The following is a 22,052-nucleotide window of genomic DNA, read 5'->3' as shown; positions in this document are numbered from 1 at the left end:
CTCGTGACACTATCGGTAACAGCAGGACAATTCTTAATTCAGTCGATTATGTGACTGTACAGTGACCAGTAGTAATATGAAGCTGAGTTGAAAACTATTTGAACATGTTTGGTATCACAATTTATAGTTCTATATTGTGAATTATGTTTTAATCGAGAATGGACTATGCTTATTTTATTGCTTGTAAATCGGTTAGGCAGAACAGAGCTACACCTATGTACGGAAGTATTGGTTTGACCCAACCGATACAAGCGGTACTGCAGACGACATGGGACACTCAATTTCCCGTTGTCTGTCTCTCTCTGTCCCTGTGTTTGTGTTTGTGTGTGTACGTTATTCGTGAAATGCTAATGGAATTCAATTAATTCGGCAACGTTGAATTGTTTATGCTGACAAAGCAGCATAACCTACCGCGGCCACGCAATGCACAGAAATTTCATTTATACCTCTCCCCGGACGGGAAATAGACAAATTAAATTTATATCAAGCAGATACCTGCAACTGCCGGCAGAAAGAGGCCAACGCGGTGCCACAAAGCTACTGTACATTCAGAGTTAAACTGTTCATCAAGTATTGAGAATTGAAATTAATTTAAATGCATTATTGAACTGACGGGGGAAATTGAAGTTATATTAATTCTAATTGCTTCGAAATTGAGATTCGCGTACAACAAAGAAAAAAAGAGTTGATAGTTGCAAGGTCGAGTTTTTAATTTCGAAACATTAAAAAGGGGCGATTAAGCTTTCACTTGGTAATTTAACTTGAATTTTTTTGTACATTAGTTGAATTTGACATTTCATTTCATGACATTAAACTATTAGGATAGATTGAAGAGATTGATCCGCCATTCGAAACGAAGTTTGTAATAATCGTGGAGTGAACATTGCCGATAAACAAAACTATTTGAATTTTAAAGAAATATGATTTACGCGATGTTCAAGGCAGTACATGTACCAGTAATAAAAGACTGATTATCATACCATCCATACATGTTGCAGATTGAAGGACATATATTCGTAAACGGATGAGTTTCCGATTATAGTTTAGCCACATTCTCGGCCAATCGTGAGTCAAGTGCTTCTGAAGCCAACAAAAAACTTACGGATACGAAAAGCACTGAGGCCCTCAACGCCCACCAATGATGATGATCATGGAGCGAGTTGAGTATGACGTGCCGCGGCATACAAACAAAACCGTACCGCCGCCGCACAGCTGCTAGCAGACTATTCCCTCACCTTGTGCGTTTACTTATATGGCAGCAAAGGGATACCAGTTTGGAAGACTTCGGTCCTGGTCGGATAATAACGTGAACCGAAAATCATCCCCCAAATCTAATTTAAAGTTTACAATCCGCTTTCACCCAACCGACCACGACCGGGTGAAAATAAGCTTTTCCGGGAACATGAAATTAGAAACTACAGCCGCAGCAGCAGGGGAAATGCGAGGCTTGTCTGGCAGAAGGTCGTTTGGTAGTCTGTCCATACTGTCGTGTTTATAAATATATTTATATACGTACATTTAAAACCACCAAGTTGCTTTCAATCTGTGTGCATCAAATTCTGATTATGGTACGTGTTGATAAACACTTCTGCTTAAAACGGCATTCTAGTAAGTCTAGATGGGACGAGACTCGATTGAAAACAGCGAGAACCTTAATAAGCAGCAGGGTTTCTGCCTAAGCGCACAAACGCAGGCTTGACGTTAAGCTATAGAAGATAGATTCATTTTCTAATTTTTAATACATAGCAAAAATCGCACACAACCGTACGGGACAGCAGGAAATATTTCTTTAATTTGTATTTTGATTATTTATTTTCTGTAATGCGCTAACAGTGTTTTGAAAATTTTAAGAGCGCTTCATGCTCAAAAATTTTGATACTAAAAATTTCCGCTCAACACAAATTTGTCATTTTTCCTTTATTCATTTCCCATCCCTTTCTTTTATGTATTGCTATACAGATAAGTATTTGATGTTGAAATGGGATCAACAACGTATTTCTATATTTTTTTACTGCGAAATTTCCTGTGCGTATAGAATTAACGCACGAGAGGGTACATCTGCGAGTTTTTTTGAATGGAATGTAGGATCGAGTTCAAAGTCAGAGCACGGTGACAATATATAGTATCTTTGATCATTCTATTCTCAAGCATTACATGTCCAGAACTCACCTACAAGCGAAAACTACGGAGTTAAACCGTACATTCCTTCCCCAAAGGAGACGAACAAATTGAATGCAAACATTCGCAAATTTTCGCTTGGTTCGTTTCGCCGGTCATGTTTCCAATGGTTTCTCTCCGTACCATTTTTTGATTGAAATGGAAGGATTGTTGTTTTTCAATTTATTTTGGACTTCTGAGATGGTTGTGGACAAATGTTCAAGCGAAGAGATTGTAAATCTTATTGCAAGTTAGAATTTTCTAGTCGCCTTCAAATATATACAAATATCGTACACAAATGAGAACCATTAATAATAACACTTAAGCAGCAGGTTCATTAAAGCAGAAAAAAAATCCTAGAAGGATGCAAATAATTTCAAATACGTGAAACAAACCCAAACCATCATATTTCAATCGTTTCTTTATTTCCATAGAACTAAACTGAAAACTACAATCAAACGCACAAAAAAAATTTTTAGGTCAGACGGATGGAATCATTCTCATGTGGTGGAAATGGCTCTTTCGGATAGAAATCCTTTCCGTTGTGAGTTATGGGGCACCACATGGGCCACGGGTAAGGAAACGGCAGCACTGACCCTTGCGAGCGAATGGTTTCATTTCGGGTAACAGAAAAAGCCCATAAAACAGCTTCTGATGTGTGATTTATGTGAAAATTATTTTTCAGCACCACATCTGTGCTGACCGTGATGCTGCGTACAACATTTTCCATGGATGAAATGCCTTACATTCAACTAAAAAATATAACAAATCTATATTGAAATGTAATAAATAGAGTACTGTTAAGTGGATTTGATACAATCGAGGTCCGGCACCGTTGTTTCTTTTTTATTCGCCCTGAAGGTGATCCTTTGAGATGCGTGAAAGAAAATAGATGATAGGCTTTGCCGTACCACCATTTTATTGTTTTCCCTAATCGCGCTGTCTCGAGGGTCGGAACTGCACATTTCTCATATTCTCAGGTCGGTTGTGGCGAGGTGTTCATCATGTTGGCCCTCGTGTTTAGCAAAAAAATTGCCTAGTTTGTACGCCCCATTAATGATCATTCGATAAATCTTTCTAAGCTAGCATAATAGATCTTCTCATCTTGAACGGCGAGGCCAGTTACGGCTTTCTAACTTTTATCCTCTATCGACTGCGAGTTCATCAAAGCGTCATCATCGGTGATAATAAATCTCAGAAGTGGAAAATATTAACTGCACTTTTTCCGGCTTACAACTTTTTCAATGAACCGAAATAGTGAAGTTTATACTGCAGCAGAGCTGATTGAGTTGTCGCAGCAATTCAATTTCAACCGGATGCTTCCACAAACGTGAAATAAAACGGTCGATAAAATTCTTTAATATCAATTTCGCAAATCCAATTCTTCGTTGTTCGGCCGTCTTCAGCAGACAAGGTGGATTGTGAGTGCAGAGCAACTGCAAGTCTGCAAGGTATCTAGATCTGTAGTGCCATCCATAGTGCCGGGTTGACAACTCAAGTGCATAAGAATGGAAAGCAAGCACCTCAGCGAAAAAGGAACTGTACCGTTAGTCCGAGATTGGTCTACGGCTCTATGTGGTGTGTGTGTGTACGTGGAGTGAAGTAGTTTCGTACAGTGTTTCTATAGCAAATAGTGGAAAAGTGATACGTGGTTATATACAGCTCGATGACCGCGGTGGAGTGAAGTATAAACTAGCCGGAAATCGTGAGACAACGTGAAGGAGGAACCGGAATTGTCTGTCTCTGAAATCGTCTAAAATCATTTTGCTCCTGTCTACAATCTGGTAAAAGGAAAACGTTAGATGCACAGCGGAGTTCACGACTTGAATCATTAGAAACAAAATAATAATTACACTGGTGGATAAAAGCGAAAAAAAAGTTGCGCTTTGACTATTCCTGTGATTTTTGATACCCCTAGTAAGAGCAAAAGTGCGTCAAAGGGCCGCAGAGTAATTGCTCGCCGAGTTCGTCGCTTCTACATTTGCTTACGGGAAAACTCTTTTAAGTTTCTGGAAAAGTTATCTTTGCTAGGAGCACCAAAATTCACAACAATGGTCAAAAAAGCTATAGACTTTCATTTCTTACAGTTTGAGCTCTAGGACAAAATCTGTGTTGGCACTGTTACATCTATGAACAAACACGAATTAATCCATATTGATATTATTCTCTTTGTTACTGAGGTGCATCTCAAGAATGGCAATATACCATTCAATATAAGTTTTTGAAACCGGGATGATACCCAAGAGCCAGAACCAGGCCTCAAACACCATGTTAAACCCAAATGATTACCTCTGGTTGCCTGAATACATCCAAAGTACCAAATATTAAAGCAAAGCCTTGATGCTACATTCCGTATCGGAATTCGACCTTCTGTTTAACTACACACAGACTTCGCAGCCGACTGTTAAGTGTACAGGACAATTGCGGGGCTAGCGCTACGATCCTACTGACACTAACAGTCTCTCCCGAGCCGGGACTCGAACATACGACGACTGGCTTGCTAGGCCAGCATCGTACCTCGAGACCACCTGGGAGATACCAAATATTTCCTAATCCAATATTTGCAGATGCGGTATGATACTCAGAGGCCAGAAATCAACTTTAGACGCCATTTTCAATTTCTAGATAGTAGCTTTCGGTTTCTAGAAAACAGTCTAAAATGCTCAGAAGCCAGAAATCTACACCATACTAAATATGATAAAGTATGGTTTGTTTTGCGACTTATGGTTTCTAGGAAACATCCTTAAATCGTCAAATACCATCCAATATTCAATCTATGGGTTATCGAATATTTTTTGGTTTCATTTCTTTCATAACTTTTGAACCACATATCAAATTGTTATGAAATATATTACTTGTAAGTTTGAGAGACAACCCGTTGTTCAGTGGTCTAAACTCGAAAAATCGCGATTGTTTTAGATTTGACTGTAAAATATTGATTTTATGTACCCAGTATCTTCAGCAAGTTAATTCCATATAACAAGGCCTTTCTTTTGGCGTTTTTGGTTTTTTGATCAATCCCCTCAGTAGTTAGATATAAAAACTATTTTTTCTAATTTTCAAAATACCAGATTGCTTTCTTGAGCAAAGTAGTAGGAAAATCTATAAGAAAAAGAATTGTTGAACACTGTAATCTTCTATCTGTACGTCTGATATGACGAAATAGAGTTTTACGAGGAACATTCGTTTTTCGTCCATAACTTTTCCTGTAATCGTCGAAACAATTCAAAATGTTCTAAGATTTTGTTCATTTTGCCAAACCTCGCATTTTTTAGAATATATTGGTTTGATATTTTTATTTGTTGTAAAGATATTTCTAGTTTTTTGCTGAAAATAACCACCTCTCAAAATTAGTTTTTTGTCCATAACTTTTTCTGTAATCATCCAAACATTTTGAGATGTTCTAAGATTTTGTTCATTCTGCTAAACCTAACATTTTTGTAGAATGTATTGGTTTGATATTTTCATTTGTTGTAAAGATATTTCTCGTTTTTGCTGAAAATAGCCATATTTTGATGTTCACGTGTTTCCCGTATAATTTTGTTCAATGCTTCCTGCACTTCTTCCGAAAGCTGTCCTATCGGAACCAAAAAGTGATCAGCAATCTGTGCACCGTGAATTAGTATTTTGTGTACTGGCGCAGGTAGATAGTACCATGGATATAACTCCACTAATTTTCGCGCCGTGTCGATGCAATATCTATCGAATTTTTTTTGTGTGATTGCGGAACAAGAAACCAGCCGTGAATCCACTTTTAGTTCTAAGTAGATCAAAGCTACAATTTTATTAATAATTTTAGTAACTTAACAAACAAAAATATTTTACAAACTCACATTTAGTTTCTTCCTTCCTCCTGCGGATTTCTTCGCCTTATCTTTCCCTAGCCGACTCTCTGTCTCAAATCAACTCCAGATTTTCTATATTTTAAATTTTAAGATTTCAATGTTTTATTTTACTTTAGGTTAACGTTTTAGCTATCGACTTACTTTTACTCGTCAATCCTACAAATTCTCGCCCGCAAGGTTTTTAACTCGGTTTGTCCTGTCGTGCTGTTTTATGTAACGTTATTTCAGTATTATATTTCAATTTGTTTTAATTTTAATACCTGATTAAGTCCCACTTAATTTTCGCAACTACCACCGATCCGAAATCCAAGAACATGTAGAAAAACTTTTTTTAAACTTTATTCGACTTTCACCTTTTAACCTCTAACTATTACCTTCCTTCGTGATTAAGCAATTTTATCTAATTGACGTTTTTGATTGCCATCTCACTTGCTATCTGTCTGATCCCGTGACGCTTCGCTACCAACCTTGATCCCGTGACGCTTCGCTACCAACCCGTGACGCTATCATCCCTGTGGTAAACCCTACGGGTGGTCCAACGCAACGCAATCTGGTATTTTGAAAATTAGAAAAAATAGTTTTTATATCTAACTACTAGAGGGATTGATCAAAAACCGAAAATGCCAAAAGAAAGGCCTTGTTATATGGAATAAACTTGCTGAAGACACTGGGTACATAAAATCAATGTTTAACAGTCAAATCTAAAACGATCACGATTTCCGAGTTTAGACCACTGTGCGTTGGTACGACATTAGTTTTGTTCAAATAAGTCATGAAATATTTGAGACAGGCTTGAAAACGGTCACCATTTTCATTTGATCTCGCATCCTTAGCGTGCGTCATAGTCGGCTTTCGCTCGTAAATGTAAAACAACCAAACTATCGCCGCTCAGCTCACAGAAAGAAAAGGATAAACGACACTCGCGTACCAAAGAGATGCACACTGTCAATCGTTTGGCGATGTTATTTCGGCCTGTTTCTGTCTATTTCGTTAATTTATGTTGAGAAATATTATTACAAGATTAATGATATAAATAATTTCCAGAATACACGCACTCAACGTGCGTAATTCTCATTTCTAGAAAAAATGTCAAATCACGTTTGAGGAAAATAAAGTCGTGATGGCGATACTCATTTGACTTGTTTGTTCAAGAATGTATTCAGACAGCGAGCCTTGGTAGCGTCAGAGGAAGAAAAAGATGATTATCGCAGTGAAAAGTGGTTCTACCGTGACCATTTCGAAGCCTGATTTGAGATAATAGATTTTCAATGGTTTTAAAATTTATTGGATAATGGATGAAGTAAAGGTCTAATTTTAACCTAATTAAATGGAAATATATAGGGCAATTAAACCTTTCATTTGACACCCAAGTATAGATGACAGTTCTACAAGGTATGCTACATTTTTGTCTACCCACGCACACAAACAAATCTCGTTATGAAAAATTTCGCGTTTTGTATGGAGTTCGGAACATTTTTGGAAATTGCTCGTTTTATGTTGTTTTATATTTGATTTTTTTGGTTGGAGAGTGAATCTCCAGTTGAAACACACTAGAAATTGATATTAATTTAGAGTTAGTGTGAAAAATTGCGACAATATGTTGAAATAAAATATATAAAAATGCTATATTTCTAATAGTTGGAGCATAATCTTAGTAATTGTCATAGCTCATGACTTTTGTTCCTGTATGAAACATAGGTGACTCTATTTAGAAGCGCTATTAGAGTACAAGAAAAGAACGAAAAGTGCAAAAAGTTTACCGGCAAAATGATGCAAAACAGCATATTATTACCTAAACCTCAGCATGTTTATGTATTTCTCACAAATAAAACCTGTTTCAACATCATTTTTATAACTTTTCAGCAAAGTATGTTTAATAAGTTTAGTTTAAAATGCATAATCATTTCAAATTTCATACAAAATCTGAAAAAGTTCATAACGCTCACTAAAACTAAAGCATCGACGTGAATAGCATACCTTTTAGAACTGTCATTTATACTTGGATTTGACACTAAGTTTGACATCAATTATTGACAAAGATCTACGTCTCTCAGGAAGTTCGGCTACATACTCGGCTACATAGGGATGTAAAATGAAAATTCAAAACCGAAAAAAGTGAAAAATAAGTTCAATTTCAAATGCTAATAAATCGGTTAGTTTTCGACGGATTTCTTTCGTTCTTGCAGCAATAGATTATAAGGTTACGAGAATAAGACTCCCCCTTTGAATCTCGGGGATTCGGTGCGCGTCTAAATTTAATCGATACCTTGGAACCACTCCGAGAATAGGAGCCCAGGGACTTATCAACTTACGCAAAGAAAAAAATAATATATCGTTAGTTCTAATTCCTAATTTCTATAATATCTAATTTCTAAGACTACTATTTACATTATTTACAATTTGTACAATTCGCGAATCTTCTTATGCATCAATTTCCCTCGTCGCAGTATGTGCACACACTATCCGCATCAAGCTTGACTCACCGGGATCGCAGCGACGACGCTCAACTCCAGCAACAATACCAAAACCTCCCGTCCTTACTATCAAACTTCTATTTGAGATACACTTCTCCCTTCTACGTTCCACAGACTTTCAAAAAATATATTTTCTGTTTACTTGATTGGCTATACTTTTGCATCCGCCAGCTTCAGACTTATGTTTCTCCAAAAAAAAAACGACGACGCTTTCCAATCGCTTATTTAGCGCCAATCTCTTCTTTTTCGCATACAAATTTCAAAACGGAAACTCTTTCAGAGCTGGAATCAGGGATTACTCTTTAACCATCAATTTCCATTGTTCCAAGCGGTGTATGCGTTATCAGCAGGTATCTCCTTTTAACTTCCCTTCAACCTTCATCGACTGGGTTCATTTCGAACAAGACGGATAGCTTGAAAGTGATCTAAGTATCGATCGATCATCGGCCATCTTCAATTGATTGCTGGCTTGTTTTGACTTCCTCGTTCGTGTTTAATAGTGAATTGAACGGCATCATTATGGTATGCTTTCAGGTAAGTAGCTTAAATTTTTCCTTTATTTCATTCCTTAAATTATCCCTTCTTTGCTTCCCATAATCCTATTCCTACATAAACTAACCGAAACACTAATTTTTTTGTTTCTTGCTATTTTTTTTTAGGCGAAATGGTTCCGCAGTCCGCGAACAGCAACGCAGAGCAGCTTACAAGGGTTGGGGCACCGGTTTTGGCCATAGCACCAGTTTTGGCCATGATAGAATAAAACTGATAATTGTGAAAAAGTATCTTAGATTACTCCTAATTCGAAGTCTCCTATTGAACCTTCTGATACTATTCAACAAAACTATTGTAAACTTAAGCAAATAAATATGCGTATTTTAGTTTTAATAAAGGAACTAACCATGCTTTCTCCAGTTCACTATACAGCTTAACGTTTAGGTAGTTTGCAAGCTATTTTTGATAGAGCATAACATTGTTTAAATTTGCCCATTTCTATAACAAACCTTGTTACCAGCATCAGGCACAACTTACTACAGCACATGGATAAAAAAAAGTAAACATTTTGGTGTGATTGTTCTCTGCAATATCAAAATTACGTACAGCTTCCAAAAACGTTCATTGATCCGTTCTTGGCCAAATATTGATGCAATTCCATGATTCATAATCCTGATATTGGTCATATGTAAACAAAACCATGGTAACGTATTGATGTTTATGCAAAACATGAAATGTATGGAGTTTTTCGGGCTGATATTTTAATCGCATGAGATATGTGAAACTACAAACCTGGTTTGGGATTAGAAAGTCTCCGTTTGTTCAGATTATTTACAAATCTGTAACTTCATTTGTAATTACCAAAAATAACGCTTCGGATTCTCAACCTTAACCTGACTATAATAAATGGCAGTTACCGAAGTTGATGTTAGCAAATAAAACGAAAAAGTTTCTATGTGAAAAAGGCAAGAGCGGAAGCTTTTTAATGTAGATCAATGACAGACGAAAAATTAATATAGGTCAATGATGTGATGTCAGTGTTATTAAACATCCTACTAAGTTTAAACAAATTCTAACTTGAAGTACTTTGCCCTGCTAGCTATGTGTGAATATAATATCATTATTTAGTTTGATTATTATATATACTGGCCCTTTGGTTAGTTAAAAAACGAGGATTTTCTGCTGTTAAAATATACTTATATAATAAAGTCAAAATATAGAATAAATTCGTGTGACTTCAACTTTTTCGCGAATTGGCCATAACAGGAGACCCAAGTGGCCAATATAGAAATACTATGGCCAAAACAGGGGCCTAGAGAAGTTTTTTGATTGGATAATATGTGAGCAATACAACATAATTTGTTTATTTAAACTCATTGTTAGTGAAGAATATTGGCGATTTCATCCGATTTCCCAGTTAAAATTATTCAATTACATATTTTTCGAAGGAAGAAGGATAAATATCTCTCATACATAACATACTATGGCCAAAACCGGTGCTCTTACCCTACAGTAGTTTATTTTCTCTCCGTTCGCTTTGTACGTTCGTTCGTAAGTTTGTGTGTTCGTGTTGGAAACCGACGCACGCTACGGTGAACCCTAATATGGGTAAATCAAAAACCAGTTCCAGTACAGGGAAACGGCCTCGGCCTGACAATACGCCTAATTCCGCGGCTAGAAAGCTTTTGGCCAACAACAGATTCGCTGTCCTGGAAAACGCCACGGATCCCGAAGTAGTGAAGAAGGAGAAAATCCCGCCTTTCTATGTGAAAGGCTTCCCGGAAGGCCTACGTTAAGTGTTTTATATCGACAAAGGACTGAAATGCACCATGTGCACTGAGTGATGCAAACTGATGGTGCCGTCGTTGAATCATTACAAGGCGGTGCAAGTGATACTGCAGAAACACGAGATGGAATATTTCTCCTATGACATCGCAGCAGAAAACCCCCTCAAGGTTGTTCTCCGTAGTCTTCCTGACATGGAAGTTGACACCCTGTTGGAGGAACTAAAGGCAAAAGGACTCAAGCCAATCCAGATCCACAAGATGACGCGGCACAACAAAACTCGGAAGTACCGTGATCAATTATATCTCGTAAACCTGGAGAAAAATTCAACGTGCCTGCGGACCTGCAGTCCATCCGAGCACTGTTTCACATCATCGTAGTCTGAAAGCGCAACAAACCAGTGCATCGTGACGTCACCCAATGCTCTAACTGCCTGCTGTTTGGACACGGAACTAAAAATTGCCATATGGCATACCGTTGCATTAAGTGTGGCCAAACGCACGCCCCCGATGCCTGCCAGCTGATGGAGACCGCCGATCCGGTGTGCGCCAACTGTGGGGCTGCCCACAAAGCAACCAGTAGAACGTGCCCGAAACGCGCAGAGTTCATCGAGATTCGTAAGCGGGCCTCCACCAACAATCAACCAGGTCGCCGAAAGATGCCCCCAAACAACACAAAAGAGTTCCCTGCCATTGGTTCCCGGCCCCATACCTTTGCTCGCCCCGCTACCGCTGAATTCAACCACCAAACCAGCCACAGCTGCCTCTACGTATGCTGAAGCAACGAGATCCGGTAGCCGTTCACCCCCAACAGGTCTCCAAGGGAACTCGTCCGCAATGACTTCCTCCCAAGTTTCAACTGGCACAACTGACAGCGAACCCATGCTCACCATGGAACAATACGTTTCACTGGTCGTTTCTGAACAACTGCAGTCTGCGGTGATGATCGCTTCCAAATATGGACCGTGAAATCATCAAGATTGCTAACTGGAACGCTTGCTCCATCAGGAATAAGAATTACGAGCTTGTTGATTTCCTCAACGTACACAAAATAGACATTGCAATCATCACGGAGACGCATCTCAAACCTGAGGTGAACATCTTTCTTCTCAATTCCCGATTTGTACGGCTGGATCGAGGACCGATTCTAAGTCTCTCGGCGTAACTACCACCGAGTCGATTGAGCGCGGTTCCAGCGATGTGTGGACAACGCAATAGACTACAGCGTCCAGCTTGAGTCCTCAGAAACCATCGACCAGTGTCTTCAGTCCATCGATGAGGCGTTATCCCAGGCTCGGTATCTACATGTACCGGCTTCCAGTCTGGTAAGTAACTCTCTGAACCTAGACAACAAAACCAAACGATATATCCAATTCCGTAATACTATTAGACGACAGTACCAGCGCTCTGGTCTGCCTCACCTGAAGACCAATATCAATCGTCTTAACAAAATCATCCAAGCCAGGTTGGTGGATTTAAGAAACAAACATTTTTCTCAACATCTTCGCTCCCTCTCAGTCCGTGGAAAGCCGTGCTGGAGACTTACCAAATATTTGAAAACCAAACCGAGACCTATTCCTCCTCTATCACCCCCAACACTAATCCCCGGTCATTTCCTTCTAACAGCATCTGAAAAAGCCAATGCACTTGGTCAGCATTTTGTCAACTCTCACAATTTGGGTCATGCCATGGTTAGCCCGCACGAGCATGCCGTCCAGGAAGTAATAACTAGAGTCGCCGATCTTCCCTCGATCCTTCCCGATGAATCTAAAACATCTGCTGATGAGGTGTTAGCTGCCATCAAGCGCACCAAGAACATGAAGGCCGCCGGCGTCGATGAGGTCCTCAACCTTGAGTTGAAAAACTTGAGGCGAGAATTTTTCGAACACCTGGCAGCGATCTTTAATAAGTGTCCAGAGCTCAGCTATTTCCCGTCTCGCTGGAAGCTAGCTAAAGTGATCCCCATCCACAAACCCGGTAACGACCCTACCAACGCTAAAAGCTATCGTTCCATCAGCCTATTATCGTGCATCTCGAAGTTGTTCGAAAAATTGATTCTTAGTCGCTTACTAGAGTTCGTAAACCAGGATAACATCTTCCTCCCAGAGCAGTTCGGGCTTAGACAGGGTCACTCCACCGTTCACCAACTGGCGGATCAAGTCCGTTAGTAAAACATCTGCTATGGAATTGTTGGACATCGAAAAAGCGTTCGATAATGTCTGGCATGATGGCCTGGTGTTCAAGCTGCAGCGATTCAACTTCCCGATCTTCCCCGTGAAGATCATCAAGAATTATCTGTCGAATAGATCATTCCAGGTCTTCCTCAACAACATTCCCTCTGATTCGTTTAACGTGGATGCTGGGGTCCCACAGGGTAGCCTTCTTGGTTCCATCCTGTTCAACATATTTACCTCAGATGCTCCTCCCCTTCCGGGTGGTGGCATCCTGTCTATGTATGCAGACGACACTGCCATTATCTACAAAGGTCGAGTGATTAGAGCTTTGACGCGTAGACTACAAGAGGGTCTGGATGTTTTGTACAACTATTTCAACAGCTGGAAGATCTGCATCAACGCAGCTAAGACCCCGCATTCAAAATCAACTCGACTTGTTCCACCTGCCAATGTGAGAATCCATCTCAATAACACTCCCATCGAATGATCGAGTGAGGTTGTCTATCTTGGTCTCTCCCTGGACCAAAAGCTTCTTTTTCGTTCATACGTAGAGAAAACTGTTACCAAGTGCAACATACTGACCAAATCCCTCTATCCTCTCAGTGATAGGAAATCCACTCTTTCCCTCGCCAACAAGCTTGCCGTTCACAAGCAAATAATTTTGCCGGTCATAGAGTACGCTTTGCCTGTCTGGGAGGGCTGCGCTAAAACCCACTATCTTAAACATCAGATAGTTCAGAATAAAATATTACGTATGATCCTAAACACCACTCCGAGGACACGAAACTCTGAGATCCATCGCCTGGCTGGTCTTGAGGTTCTGGAGGAACGGAGAACAACATCGTGACTTGGTTCAGAGAGTCCTGCGCCAGGTCACCTCACGTGAGCTGGTACCTTAATTTTAAGTAAATTTTAAGTTAGTTATTCGTAGTTAAGTAGGTTATAAAAGTTTATTTTTCAATTAAAAACAAGTCCCATAAAGGAAGAAATGTAAAATTATACACAAATAATGTAAATCTATAGAAATAAGTAACCAGCAAACCTCAAAACGAAGATGCAGAGCCTTTAAGTCTAAACAATTATTATGTACACCATATGTAACCATATTATAATATAAATAAATATACTTTGAGTTAAAAAAAATGAAGCCGCTCATAATAGTTCTAGACAGCGACAACAGCAGTCCTCCCTTAGCAGCAGCAGTAGCAGTACAGCGGATAGCGGCCACAGCTGTGGCATGGCAACGGATAGCGCAGCAATTGCAACGGGTATCAGCATCGATAGCAGCAGGGCTAGCTGATGCAGTGGGGCACTTTAGTGAAATGCTGTCTGTGCGATAACGGGCACTAGTAGATGCATCCAATGAAAAGTTGCCTCATTTTGACAACACACCAACTGAACAGCTTGCGTTTAAACTACATGAGTTGTCTAGTTTAGAGAGTCAAAACAGCTTTTCACTGTTTATTTTATCACAAGGAATACTTTATTCGCACTGTCAGGGATAACATGAAGAAGTGATCGGCATCTTAGGCCATGGACATACTGGCGCGGCCTGCGCTGCGAAGGCGGCTTACTCTGCCGCAGGTTAATGTACCGCTTTGCTTAGAGCTGTACATAAACCCACGTCAAGGCGAGCCGCCTCCACAGCGCAGGCCGCGCCAGTATGTCCACGCCTTATCCGATATTGAATTAAACAACAAATTGTCCTTTTCAGGATGAAATATGCCTAATTGTAGAGGTAATATTTTCTCTTAAATTAATTTACATCTTCAAATTTTGAACAGTCATAAACTTGGCTTCATCTCCATGCCTCAGAATCTACGGATTTACCTTTTTTTTCTAGTCTAGTCTAGTCTGCAGTAACACAGTCAGTTCTTGAAAGGACCCTGGAAAATGATATCCACCATTTTAAAAACGGTTTCCATACATTTTTCTTGTCAACGGCCAGGCCTACTGTGCAGCGCAATATAATACAATGTAATCTTAGAACGGGGACAATCCGTACCAACCGATCCGTATGTAAGAAGTAATATACCTTATTCGTTGGGAGTGATAAAGCTAAGAAAATACACACCTTTGTTGACCAATCTCCTGGGATGGAACATAGGTATTTCCTCCTAATGTTCGGGTTTCGAAACCAAGGATATAGCGCCTTTACTCGCTTCAACTGTTACGGTTGGAACTTGAGTACTAACTCTAGTCCTAGCATTCTTAGCTTATGGTTATAGCGCCATTACTCGCTCTCTGAAAGGAATATGGATTAGTAAATAACAATGAAGGTAATGTTTCTTTTTATTGAAAAAGGAAGTAGAATGATTACTTCTAATTCGTATTTTATTACAAAAATATTTTCTCTGTTAAATCTTATATTTATTCCAGTTACATCCATCTACGGATTTACCTTCTCTTCCAGTAAAAAACATAACTCCCGAACAGCTTTCATTATGTGCATAAAAATTGAGTTTTTGCATAATCAAACCTTAAAAATTATCAAGCTCTAATCATGACAAGTTGCTATCATTGAAAATGGTCAATCCTTGCTGAAGCGCAAATTTCGATTAATCTGATTGGCCGTTATATTATTGCTTTCCCAAGCACGGTCGACAGAATTATAGACCTAGCAATTTGGAATGCACTATTTGGCCTATATAAGAGCCTGTTCCAGCCGAAACTGTTCATATTAGTTCTTAACAGCGACTACAACAATCCTTACTTAGCAGCAGCTGTGGTATTGGATAGTATCAGCAGCAGCAGTGATATTAGCAGCTATACCGGCAGGGCTAGTTGTTGCAGCGGCACTTCTCCTAGTAAAAAGCTGCCTTTGTGCAATAGCGGGCAGCATCAGTAGTAGGTACATTAGCCGGCACTTCCTTCAATGAAAAGTTGCCGTATTTTGACAACACACCAAGTTTTGGGATGCCGGATACTGGCATTTAAAATATATGGGCCGTCAAATTTTCAGTGTGAAAATAACTTTCAATCGTGATAAAATTTCTTCCGAAAATGATTTACTACTTTTGTATGGGTTTAGTTGAACATGTTTTTCTTTTTGTGCCCCTCCCTGCTGGTCTCGAGGTACGATTCTTGCCTAGCAAACCAGCCATCGCAGGTTCGAGTCTCGGTTTGGGAGAGACTGTTAGTGTCAATAAAATCGTAGCGCTAGCCCCGCAAATGTTATGCACACTGAACAGTTGAGGGCGAAGTCTATGTATAGTGAACAGAAGGTTGTACCAATTCGGAATGTAGCACCAAGGCTTTGCTTTGCTTTTTTCTGTTCCAATCGACTGGAAATTCGGCGTACTCAGTGTGCGGCTCAATACGTTTCTGGAAATGTTACATTGAGAAAACGGAAGTCGGTATAATATAGAATTTTCATTATTGTGATTTGTTTTTCAAGATTTGTCGTGAGTGAGGAGAACCGGTATCAAATCGAGAGCTGTGAAAATCGCTGGTATCGGTAATTTATGTCGATAGATATCTATTTGCATCTGCCTTTGAAGATAACCGTTGACATAAAATAGGACTGCGTCGTCTTGAAAAAAGTATAACTTCGAAGTGCAAATAACTGTACACTGACTTCAAAATCTTAATCGGGCAAACTGTTAACAATGCTGTAAATAAAATTGAGATTGCATCGGCAAATATGTACCAGTGTGTACCTCATAAATCTCAACATCTGCGAAACTGCTGCATAAAAGCCCGACTTGGAAAAACACCGCGCTCCGTGATGCGTGATTCGGGTAATTAAATCCCTACCCTCACTTTCGTTTAATAGCTTTATTGGTGTTGTAAAATCAATGTGAAAATTCAACACTTTCGAATCGATACAATTCTGACCATACCGAAAGCAACAGGCAACGAGAAAGTTGGGGCTGGCGTCCACTGAGGTGGCCATTATCCCTGCCGCCAATCTCCAGTGGATGGTGCACCTTCTACGCGATTCGGGAAATTATTATTGATTGTTTTTATTGCGGCACTGAAGCCCAATATTTCACTGTCACAATAAAATGGGGTGTAAAAAATATTTTTTCGCTCTTTGTCGCACTTTGTGTCTGTTCAACTGCACTTTACCGAGCAAACTTTTAGACCTCCCGGCAATATTGATGTGCATTTGTTCATTATGGTTGGTAAGCTCGAACTGGCGCCTCGATTCACGGAATGTAGAATTGTTAAGAGGGAATTTTATGCGACAACAATTTGACTGTTAGTAATAATAATAATAATATTTTTGTACAGTTCGTATTCGCAAATTCTCTCCATAAGTACCACTAAACTTGAACAAAAGAATGATACTATATCATCTCTAAATTATGCAGTCCAACTTTTAATTTTTCACCAACATCGTTAATGCAGCGATAACCGTTAGCGCGATAACAACATCGTAAATCAAATGAAAATCCATTCTCTACTAACAAAGAGCTGGATACCCAACAGTTTAATGCTGAATCCAGTTAAATTACCGCAAAGTTGTGGTTTCACATGCGGCAGTCCCAGCTTGGGTTCACACTGTCATTAACAACACCGATATGGCTACAGATGCAACAGAGTAATTTGCTGCTGACAACTGGTAGCGAACTGTAGCACGTGAAAGTGTTTTAACATTTACTCTATTTAGAGTGGCTAGCGAAATATGGATGGAAACACTGCTATTGAATTTAATATGTTTGGTTTTCTGTTACAAACGTAAAGATTTTTATTTCGTTCCAATCACGAAAATTGAAAAAAGCAGTTATTTTACCTCGTACCAATTTAGTTCTTCTGATTATTCATCCATTCAGTAGAAAGTGCGTTCATTACAGCCCCAGCCGATAGACTGTTACAATTCCGTGCATTCACTTCAGTGAAGCATTGTGTCATCGTTCGACGCCCCCGCAGGCAAACTGTTGCCCATCAAATCAGTCTCCGTTCAACGATTTGTTATGCAAGCAAACAGATTTGGATACAACAAAACAATTTATCAATGCTGCCGTCGCTGAAATGGTAAAACGAACATATAAAAAGATGCAAAATCAATGTGACCTCGTTATTTGAAGTGTTGTCCAGAGTTACTGTACTGGCTATTGGGTTCGATGGACCGGATGCGAACGAGATCATTAAGCAAATCAATGTAGTAAAACGTTGAAAACATAAGGAATGTAGCATTCAGATTTCAGGATAAATTTTAGGGTATATTTTAAGCGGCACATTGCAAACAATCAGCAATACAATGAGGAACGTCTCATTCAAAGACTTACTTATCGACAGGCTGCAAAAGTCGATGGATTTTTGTTTTTGTTTAGGATGTAATGATCCTGTCACTTTAACCGTTTTTGAACTTGTGTAATGAACATGGGCATTGGCGACCGTACGCATCGTAGTTGCACCACCGTGGTTGACCTGTAGCAGTGAAGTTGCACGTAGAACCACGTAGATAGTTTTTGTGATAGAGTTTTGGGAACATTACTGACATTTGAGCTTTGATTAGTTAAGTGCTCTTTGTCATGAATGCAGCTTTTGGGTTTCGTACTGGAGATTATATCAAAATAACAAAATAACAGAAGGGTTGTTTGCAAAGCCACGATCGCAAGGTGAACAAAGAGTTAGGGGTCCCCAGTTTACCACTACAACTATGAGTCGATAGTGCACATTAACTGAGCCACTAATGGTTAATACAACAAATAAGAAGAAGTACTCAAATATAGTATTTTTGGTAGTTTTTATGAGCATTTTCGAAAGCAGTTTTTTGGGGGTAAAATGGACACGTGTGGGTAAAATGAACATATGGAGGTGGAAATATGAACACCTTGGGCGTGAACATTAATTATCCCTTCACAGATAGTGAAATGTTGTTCCATAGCACGTGATACACTCATGCATACACCAACAGTTCAAATTTCACCGTTTGTCGTAGAATTAATAACAACATATCCGAGTTTACCTTTGCGTTTTTCTGATATAAACACGAAGCATCTAGATTTTTCAATGGGAATTAACACAATTTTTTCCCCATCACCATGGGCTGTCCATTTTACCCGCACATACATATTATTGAAAATACCTAAATATATCGAGAAAATTATTTAAACAATTACTAACCTTTGATGATTTCTGCTGGTTAGTAGTCTGAGTATAGATATTTGCAGAAAAAAAAGTACCTGCCATGTGCAATGACAGGGAGGGGAACCTGATTACCGATAAACCGCAGGTGGCCAGGCGGAAGTGATGTTGAACGGTGAGGAAGGTAGGAGAGTCGTCGAGGGGAACAGGATAGAAATTGGGGTGGACCCACCAACATTGGACGAGTTGAAAAATGCTTGCGAAGAGCTAAAGAACCACAAAGCCACTGAGAAGGACGGCATACTGGGCCAACTTTTCAAAGTTGGGAGCGAGCGGCTATGTATTGCAATCCACCAGATTATCCTAAGGGTATGGTCTGAGGAACAACTACCTACGGACTGGTTGAAAGGACTCGTATGCCATATCTACAAAAAGGGACATAGAGTCGACTGTAGTGATTATCGAGGCATAACCCTCCTCAATTCCGCTTACAAAATTCTCTCCCGTATCCTGTTCCAGCGACTGAGGCCGTTGCAGGAAGCCTTTGTTGGAGAATACCAATGCGGTTTTCGAGTGGGGTGATCTACAACGGACCAGATGGTTACCTTGAGACAGATTCTCGACAAGTATCAAGAACACAACTTGCAGACGCATCATCTGTTTATTGACTTTAAGGCGGCGTACGACACAGTGAAACGCAACGAGCTGTGGCAAATAATGCTTGAACATGGTTTCCCAACAAAACTAATTAAGCTGTTACGTACGATGCTCGACGGTTTCACATCATGCGTCAGGACAGTTGGTGAATTTTCGCACGCGTTTGTGACGTCAGATGGTCTGAAGCAAGGTGACGGGCTCTCGAACTTGCTGTTCAACATAGCTTTGGAAGGTGCAATACGAAGGGCAGGTGTGCAGGGGAGCGGCACACTAAGTCTCACATGCTTCTGGGCTTCACGGACGACATTGATATGATTGGTGTTAACCGTAGAGCAGTTGAGGAGGCCCACGGCTCTCAAAAGGAGAGCTGCGAGAATTGGACTCACCATAAACACTGCCAAAACGACGAAGTACATGGTAGCTGGCAGAGAGCGTGGTAGTTCTGCACCAACAGCCGCTGCGGTGGAGAAGGATGGGGATACTTTCGACGAATTTGTTTATTTTGGTACTCCCGTGACATGTGTTAACGAGGTGAGCCACGAGGTGAAGAGACGGATTGCGCAGCCAGTTTAGGTCCCATAGTCGACAGATCCGTACGAAATTTGCGCTCTATATGACTCTGACCTCCCAGTGGCGCTCTACGGACATGAATCGTGGTCGTGGAAAGAGGCCGATCGACGAGCGCTTGGGGTCTTCCAGCGTAGAATCTTGCGATCAATACTCGGAGGCAAACTGGTGATTGGCACAACAACAGTGGTGGAACTAGACCGACGGAAAATAAGCGAGAATAAAAAAAACTAGAGAATGGGGTGTGGCGCAGGCGCATGAATCACGAGCTGTACGAATTATACAAACACGCTGATATTGTCAAGCTGATGAAACACGGCAGGTTACAGTGGGCTGTCCATGTAGCACGGATGGCGGATGAGCGACCGGCAAAGATAATATTTAGCAGAGAACCGAATAGAGGCCGACGACTTCGAGGCAGACCTCGCACGCGCTGAATGTGTGCTGTCGGCGAGGATGCCAGAGCAGTGGGTGTAAGGGGCAGACTGGAGAGTAGCAGCCCAAGACCGAGTTTTGAGGAGACCTATTCTGGATTTGGCATAGGTTCTCAACGATTTGTCGCCATAAAAGAAACGTAAGTAATATCAGTATGTTTGTATACCAGATATAACTCGTGAATCACACGCCTGTGTCACACTGCATCTTCCAATTAACCACCAAGTATCGATCGCAGAACTTCACGCTCAAAAACTCCTAGCACTCGTCGATCAGCTCACTTCAGCGTCCATGCTTTATGTTCGGGCTACCGGGGGGACAATACAGCAGTTTGTGCAAGTTTGCAAACTACGGGTTCTTAGCTGGTTACGTAGTCCGTGGAAGGACCTGTCCGCAGCTGCAATTCGTCATTTCAATTCACGACCCTTATCGTTGTCACATGTCACAAACGTACCGAGATAAGCTAATTCATCAATATTAAGATCACTATCAAATGTAACCATGGCAGTGATGAAACAAAAAGCCTTATGCAGTTTGACGTCAACGTTACGGTTGTGGCTTTGCATACAACCCTTCATTTATTTTCTTTTTCTGTCGGATGGAAGATAGCAGATAATGCAGCACAATCCCAGGTACGCAACAGTTTGTTTACGCTGTCGCGTATTACATATTGCAGCTATGTGACTGGAGGACAACAAAATTCTGTTCGTACTGACAAACACAAAGATGGAGCTCGAATTGCTACTGTAAAGTCGAATTTATAACCGTCTTTATTAACTTTACTGTAACTTTTCGAATGAGGTGTATTTAATACTTTTGGAATTTTGTGCAAATGAGGAGTTGAAGTGCTATTGAATTCTAATCTGCACATATAAACACGACATCACTGAACAGGAATGGAACAAACACTTTGCGTCGCAAACACTATGCGTGCTCCCCGATAGTAGGAATAAGGCACTATGACAACATAGTGGAACGCTGTTCTAATACTGGAAAATAAACACAACTGGTAGAATATGATTGCCAAGATCCAGAAAGCTTTTGTTGTTGTCAAAACAAGGCAGAGCGTTACCAGAGGAAATGCTGACTACCGCTACTACTACCGCTGTTGCGACTCGCTGCTGCTAAATTTTGATCGACGGCTGCACTATCCTGAAGTAGAATGATTTGTTTAAGCAGAAGCAGGTTTACATCTTATTATCCCATTTTTATGTTTTTGGAGGTTACGCCTGTTTTGTAACTAGAACCGCTTTTTTGTTAAGTTTTGTCTCCTCCCTTAGTTGTTACAGCTACCACCATTACCAGCTGCTGCTATAACCTGTTTTCAATTTCGAACCATCCTTCCATTCACTAGAAAAATGATTGATTCAAGCAGAAGCTTGTTCTTGTATAAGCCAGAAAGTACATTTCTGGTTAACTATGTATAATATG

This window comes from Wyeomyia smithii, chromosome 2 (genome assembly GCF_029784165.1).
Source record: "Wyeomyia smithii strain HCP4-BCI-WySm-NY-G18 chromosome 2, ASM2978416v1, whole genome shotgun sequence".
NCBI lineage: Eukaryota > Metazoa > Arthropoda > Insecta > Diptera > Culicidae > Wyeomyia > Wyeomyia smithii.
This window is presented reverse-complemented; position numbering follows the sequence as displayed.